Source organism: Garra rufa, chromosome 2 (assembly GCF_049309525.1).
Source record: "Garra rufa chromosome 2, GarRuf1.0, whole genome shotgun sequence".
In the NCBI taxonomy this organism is placed as follows: Eukaryota; Metazoa; Chordata; class Actinopteri; order Cypriniformes; family Cyprinidae; genus Garra; species Garra rufa.
The window spans coordinates 16,665,403-16,672,810 of record NC_133362.1 but is presented as its reverse complement, the minus strand read 5'-3'; positions in this window follow the sequence as shown (position 1 = coordinate 16,672,810).

Genomic DNA, 7,408 nt, shown 5'->3' with positions numbered 1-7,408 from the left:
AAATATCCTATTGGTCGATGGAATGAAAGGGATAGTTCACCCAAAAATGAAAAATCTGTCATTAATTACTCACCCACATGTCATTTCAAACCCATAAGACCTTTGTTCATTTTCGGAACACAAATTAAGATGTTTTTTTCTGACCCTCCATAGACAGCAATGTAACTGAAATGTCCCCAGTCCAAGAAATGTAGTAATGGGTAAATTATCCCTTAAAATGTACAGAAAATAAACTGTAAAACGCAATAATATTGTTCAATAAATGTGCTATTGAATGATGCTGATTTATTGTGCATTCATAGTTGGATATGTTGGGGGGGGGGGGGGTTGGGTTAAAGGCTTTGCTGTGCCAAGACTGGTGTGTTTGACTGCTGAGGTGTCAGTTCTAAAGCAATGGGTGAATAAGACCCGGCAACATTTCACTCCACAGCCAGAGTGCTTGTGTTTAAAAATACACTATTTCACAATTTCCTCCAGAGTACTGGAGTGAGGTACTAGTCTACATTTTCCTCTCGTCTGCAAACGTAAGCATTCCTTCGGCTTACATTAAAACTTCAGTGTGTGTATGTGTAGCAAAAGCGCTATGTTACTCTGACAGGCCAGATTCTGTATGTTACTTTCAGTTAGTTCAGCACTAAACAAAGAGGATAAGTGCCCCAACTGAGCTCTTCTGTATCTCAAGAGAGATTCCCTGGAAGTGTTCCTTGAAAAGCTTTACATAGCATAGCAGGGGGGAACACACAGAAGCCAACTGTATGGAAAAAAATACACCCTGACAGAAGAAGTGATAGGCAGCAGACGTTATTAACCTTTGTTACAGAAAATTGTGATCTGGCACATCGAGTTACAGTACACTCCCTTCAAATAGCAATCCATCTGGATGAGAATTACTGAACTGGAGATTCTCTTAAAAAAGCCATTCAAATCAACACTATAGTGCTCATGCTTAACAGCACATGCAATGCCTTTCAAAGTAATCCTAAACTCCCGATGAGATTTATATGCATGACTTGGCTACTTCAGAACATATTTTTCAAAGTTTGGATGAGGATAGTTTGAGCTGGAAATTTACAGCATTGGCAATCGAATCGAAAATACATAAATGATCGTCAAAAAGTTCGCCATGTGATTGAGTGCAGAATGCCGTGCTGGCCATCAACTGGTATTGTTTATCACTGCCGACTGTTTTGCTCCTTGTGGCTGATGTTTCTTATCTTCTGATCACGAAACAACCATCAAGGAATGAAACTCTTTGGCAGCTTACGAAGCATCTTGGAAACACATCTGCATATGTTGCATGTGCAGTACAGCATCGTTGTCAACAGAAATTCCTGATGAAATAACTATAAAAACGACAACGACAATATGCATTTTGTATCTTACAAAGCCGTTATTGTGGTGTGGTCCTGTTGTGGTGACTATCCTGTGCATACAGTACTTGCAACAAAGCAGAAAGAGTTCTTCATCCCCTTGTTTACTTCAAGTTCTTGTCAAGCACCAACTACTTATACGCTATGAACTCTTCTAGATTTTGGTGTGGTGTAGTGGTTAAGCTGGAAGTTGCCCTGGGCTGGTAACTGGAAGGTTCAATCCTTTTAAAGAGCAAACCATAACCACCATGCCTTTAAAATAAGCAACAACCCCAGGTTCCTCCAGGAGCACTGTGCCAGTCGACTGTCAGTTGCTTTAAAAGCATATGCAAGGTGACCACATGATTTACTGGACCTATAATGTGTAACTTTGTCCAAGTGTAAGTTTCAAAAAATGGACAATATCTGAGGGGGCAATCTTGGCGCAGCTAACAATTTAACATGCTTAGATTAGGCTATATATAAATTAGGGCTTGCAGATTAAGATATATTTCTAGATGTTCCCAAATCCGAATATATATATGTAATGCAACAGGCTAGTGCTAGCAAGCAGCTAACCATGCCTCTTTGAATAATTTTTGTACTTACAGTTGAGGTCAAAAGTTTACATACACCTTGCAGAATCTTCAAGAAAATCTTCAGAAAATACTTCAGGTTCCACAAATTCTTCGTTTTTTCAGCATTTTTGTGTATTTAAATGTATATGTGTATTTTAAGACTGTATTATTTTGAGATCCATCTTTTCACTCTGAGGACAACTAAGGGACTCGTATGCAACTATTACAGAAGGTTCAAACACTCACTGATGCTTTAAAAGAAAACACAATGCATTAAGAGGCAGGGGGTGAAAACTTTTTGAATTTGAAAATCAGGGTAAATTTGACTTATTTTGTCATCTGGGAAACATGTAAGTATCTTCTGTAGCTTCTGAAGGGCAGTACTAAATGAAAAAAATTGATATTAAGAAATTCTTCATTCTGTTCAAAAGTTTACACCCCTAGCTCTTAATACATTGTTCTTACTTCTGGAGCATCAGTGAGCATTTTATGACCTTCTGTCATAGTTGCATATGAGCCCCTCAGTTGTCCTTGGTGTGAAAAGATGGATCTCAAAATCATACAGTCATTGTTGAAAAGGGTTCAAATACACAAAAATGCTGAAAAACCAAAGAATTTGTGGGACCTGAAGCAAGCAGTTTAACTGTTCAGGACAAATGAGGGACTCATGAACAACTATCACTAAACAAAACAAAACAAAACAAAAAAACACAGCTGTGGATCATTTAGGTAACAACAAATTATCAAGAATCAAAATTTAGGTTTTTCATCAATCGTCATTCATCTCTGAATTTAGTTAACAATAACAAAACTGATTGGAAAATAAAAACCTGCTCTTATTTAAAAAAACAGTTTATATACATGCATTCTTTCTCAAAATGCATTTAAAACTGCTACTCGTGTGCACCAGAAAAAGCATACTGAGTCTACAGTACACCGTAAAACAAAGCGTGACCCATGTAATCCGATTCCCAAACAGTTCCATTTACCGAATCAAAAACATGCAGCAAAACCAGTGTAATCCGATTACCTTACAAATGACTCATATGAGCTGATTCTTTTCAGAAAATTAAAAACATACAGCGCAACCATTTTTTAAATCTTTCTCTAATGATGTCACTATTTGGCACAGACTTCTGATGAAAATACAGGGATAGTTCACCCAAAAATTAATTTGATAAAAAATATATTAATTTGTGTTCCAAAGATGAACAAAGGTCTTACGGGTTTGGAACGACATGAGGGTGAGTAATTAATGACAGAATTTTCATTTTTGAGTGAACTATGCCTATAAATGAAACAACAATGCATTTTCTTTTTTCCTCAAAAATGTATTCTTCCAAAGTACTAAACAAATCATTGATGTAACTAATAATGTTACTAAGAATTGCTAAGAGGAACTGGAATTGGAAGCAGTATTATTACATTTCATACATTCCTGTGATGAAGACAGCGTCTATGCATTAATGATTTAAAACTGTTAGGCTTAATTAAAGAAAGCAGTTTCCTGATCATTTTATGATTATGTGTCCAAACACACGATTGTGATGTTCTATTGGACACTCGCTAAATTTTTAACACTGCTGAAAGATTTTGCAAACCCCAGTGGCAGACACCGCGAAATCACTGCTTCTTAAAGCCATTTGTGGCCTGAATGTGCTGATATAAGCATCAATCAAATGTTTTGTGACCAAAATTATGTACCAGGAACACATGGGATACCCAACAGTAAATGTAGCTCTTTAACGGTAGACTTCTAACCGCTTTTGCTATCAGACTCCTTTAGATCTGTGTTCTTGCTGCTGTCATAGTGTTATTGATTATTGATTTAGTATTGCAAATGATCAATATATAAAGCATGCCATGCTAAACGCAGTGCCCTGCAGTGGAGGTACAGACCTTCCAGGTGCCCTGGCTTTGTACAGAGCCATTAGCACAAGAAAAGGCGACCCGCAGAGTACAGAACGAGAAAGCATGCAGCTGTGGTCCCACAGCTTAACGGACACTACGCCTGCCACTAGTAATTTAGACCTGGGCAAAAAAAAAAAAAAAAAAAAAAAGAGGGGGCGAAGAATGAAAGAAAGTCTATAAACTTTGTGGGTTAATCCCCCAGAGGTGGAAGCTATTATGTGAAGCATAGATAACGTACTGGAGCATATGGAAATAATCAGTGAAAAAGAGTGTGACACTCACACAAACACACACGCAAACAGACATGCACACATTATCTACAAGGACAACTTCTTGGATAAAAAGTGTGGAGTGATTTATACCAAAAGTTGAACTTAACGTCCAAAAATTTGCACAAGCAAAGATATCTGAATGCAAACAGAAGTTTAAGCACACTATCCAAAACATACATATTTCTCAATCTGAAACAATCAGCTAAAACCAATTTTGTGATCATTTTGCCTTCCGCTCACTCCAGGACGCACACACACACACACACACACACACACACACACACACATAAATGGAACAAAAGCGTGGCTCGCTCCAGCACTGGAGCATGGCTGAGGAAAAGCTCAGTTTTCAGACTGGGATGCTTCGAGTTCCAAAGGGGCGTACATGAAAGAAAGCCTGCGCAAGGAGAGTGCCCAAGGATACACGGCGGTGCTCAATGTGAGGACAATTTAGGCCTGATGGAAAAAGTGGGATCAAAGGACCGAGCTCCATAATTGCACATTCCCCAACTAACACCGTGCCATTTGAAGAGCGAGCCAGACCTCCAGTCTCCTCAGAGAAACAACTACATTCATTCCTCTTTACCTAGCAGAGCTGCGCTCTCTGTTTCAGGGTTAGACACAAAAGAGAGGGAGGAGAATAAAATGGAGAGGGAGGGAGAGAAAGAGAAACTTTGCAAGGGATGGTGAACAAATAGATTTCCAAATAGGTTTCTGCTAAGACAAAAGACATACAACCAACAACTCAGAGTCAAATAATGATACATACTAATGTCTGCCTTTCGAAAATTCGTTCTGGCATGGCAAAGCAATAATTAATTCAGAAATCTAAAATCATCAATGCTTAATAGTACTTGGCAGTCACATACACTAGCTTTTACATTTGGGTTGTATATTTTTTTTAAGTCTCTTATGCTTACCAAGACATGCATTTATTTATCATAAATCACTAACCTTAAAGGGACAGTTGACATGAAATTAATATTCTGTCATCATTCACTCTCCATCATGTTATTCTAAATCCATATTCTGTCATTTTTGTGAAACATAAATATCTTTATGCATCCATTACATTTAACAACATTTTAATCATGTCTGTTAAGCTCTGAAAAAAGACCAAAAACATCATAAAAGCATCATGAAATCAGTAATTATAAAAATTACAAAACTATGCAAGATATTGACATTTATAATACTTTTGTGGTGCTTTATTGGAGTTTTTAAAATCATTTTTAGCAAACTTAAACTGGCCCATTTCCGCCACCAAATAAAAACAAAAAAAAAGTAATTGCCACTTTTTATCTTGCAATTTTGTGATATAAACTCATAATTCAAACTTTTTTCTCAGAACTGTGACATAAACTCGCAATTACGAGTTATAAAGTCAGAATTGCGTGATATATAAACTTGCAACTGCAAAAAATTGTGAGCGAGAAAAAAATCTGAATCGTGAGATACAAATTGCATTTGCGAGAGAAAAAAAGTCTGAATTGCAAGTTTATATCTAGAAATTCTGACTTTATTTCTAGTAATTGCGAGTATATATCCCGCAATTCTGACTTCATATCTTGATATCATATCTGATATCTTGATATAAACTCAATATTGTAAGTTTATATCTATATATATCTTATATCTATATATATATTGATATAAACTCAAAATTCTGACTTTTTTCAGAACTGTGATATAAACTCACAATTACGAGTTATAAAGTCAGAATTGCGTGATATATAAACTTGCAACTGCAAAAAATAAAGGCGCAACTCTGAGAATTAAAGTCAGAATTGCAAGATATAAACTTGAATTTCTCAGAATTGCTAGTTCATATCTTGCAATTGTGAGTTTTTTTTTTCAGAATTGCGAGTTTATATCTCACAATTGTGACTTTTTCTCTGAATTGCGAGATTTAGGCTACAATTACAAGTTGATAAGTAAGAGGTGTCACATAAAAAGTTGCAATTGTGAGAACATATCAGTCTTTTTCCCCTCAAAAGTTTATATCTCACAATTCTGAGAAAAAAGTTAGAACTGTGAGATCTAAATTGTGAGAGAGAAGAAAATCTGAATCGTGAGATACAAACTTGCATTTGCGAGAGAAAAAAAGTCTGAATTGCAAGTTTATATCTAGAAATTCTGACTTTATTTCTAGTAATTGCGAGTATATATCCCGCAATTCTGACTTCATATCTTGATATCATATCTGATATCTTGATATAAACTCAATATTGTAAGTTTATATCTATATATATCTTATATCTATATATATCTTGATATAAACTCAAAATTCTGACTTTTTTCAGAACTGTGATATAAACTCACAATTACGAGTTATAAAGTCAGAATTGCGTGATATATAAACTTGCAATTCTCACAATTCTGAGAACATATCAGTCTTTATTTGCCCTCAGAATTGGACAAAAGTTTAGATCGCATAATTCGGAGAAAAAATCAGAATTGTGAGATACACACTTGCATTTGCAAGAAAAAAAGTCAGAATTGCGAGTTTATATCTCTCAAATCTGACTTTATTTCTAGTAATTGAAAGTATATCCAACAATTCTGACTTCATATCTTGATATTCTAACTTTATAACTCAATATTGTAAGTTTATATCTCGAAATTCTAACTTTATAACTCAATATTGTAAGTTTATATCCCGCAATTTTGACTTTTGCAATTGTGAGTTTATATCATGCAATTCTGACTCTATATAATTGATATGACTTTATAACTCAATACTATAAGTTTCCATCCTGCAATTTTGACTTTTGCTATTGCGAGTTTATATCATGCAATTCTGAGAAAAAAAAAATAGTATTAGTTCCAGGTAAAAAGTCAGACTTGTGAGATATAAACTCGCAATTGTGAGCTGTAAAGTCAGAATTGCGAATTTTGCGAAATTTGAATTGTGAAATAAAAAGTTTTTTCTTTTTTTATTCATTGGTGGAAACAGGCTTCCATACATTAGGGAAAGAGCTATGTTAAGATAAAAAAAAAAATCCTTGTGTATTTTGTCAAAAAACATTTTGTGGGTGAACTGTTCCTTTAAGCCCATTTGCAGCTCTGCATATTTGGATCAGAATGTCACGTCACCTCAATATGGCACCCTTATGGCATGCATAAGGTCTATCGTGTTCAGATTTATGAAGATATACATTTAGGATGGGTGGGGGACCTCTTGGAAATGAAATTCATGTTTGGCCTCAGTGCAGAGGCAATCATGGGGAAAATGATTCTCTTCAGGAGTTCTAACCAAGCCAAGACCCAGAGGTCATTAAAGAGTGTCGTTAGTGGA